Source organism: Musa acuminata, chromosome BXJ1-1 (assembly GCF_036884655.1).
Source record: "Musa acuminata AAA Group cultivar baxijiao chromosome BXJ1-1, Cavendish_Baxijiao_AAA, whole genome shotgun sequence".
Lineage (NCBI taxonomy): Eukaryota > Viridiplantae > Streptophyta > Magnoliopsida > Zingiberales > Musaceae > Musa > Musa acuminata.
This window is the reverse complement of record NC_088327.1, coordinates 11,955,001-11,955,328: the sequence shown is the minus strand read 5'-3', so window position 1 is coordinate 11,955,328 and position 328 is coordinate 11,955,001.

Below are 328 nucleotides of genomic sequence, written 5' to 3'. Positions count from 1 at the left end.
CAAAGATCACTAGGAGACTGCATCAAGCTTGTGGGAGGCAAGTCAAACTATAAAGAGATTGATTAGCTTAGCGGGACACTTCAGTCGGTAGGAAGAGTTAGTCAAACATACAGATGGTAAACATCACAGCACAGACGGCAGTGCACTATGACAGTCGCTCCGTAGTGCAGCGATGGACGATCCTGCACTGTGGCAACCGAAACACAATGCACGCTGCAACGACTGCTCCATTGTACAATAGTGAATGGCGACGACGACGATGTGCATTGAGTGACGATGGCGTGGGCACAAGCTACTACGGCGATGGCTAAGACAACGCCACAGCAAA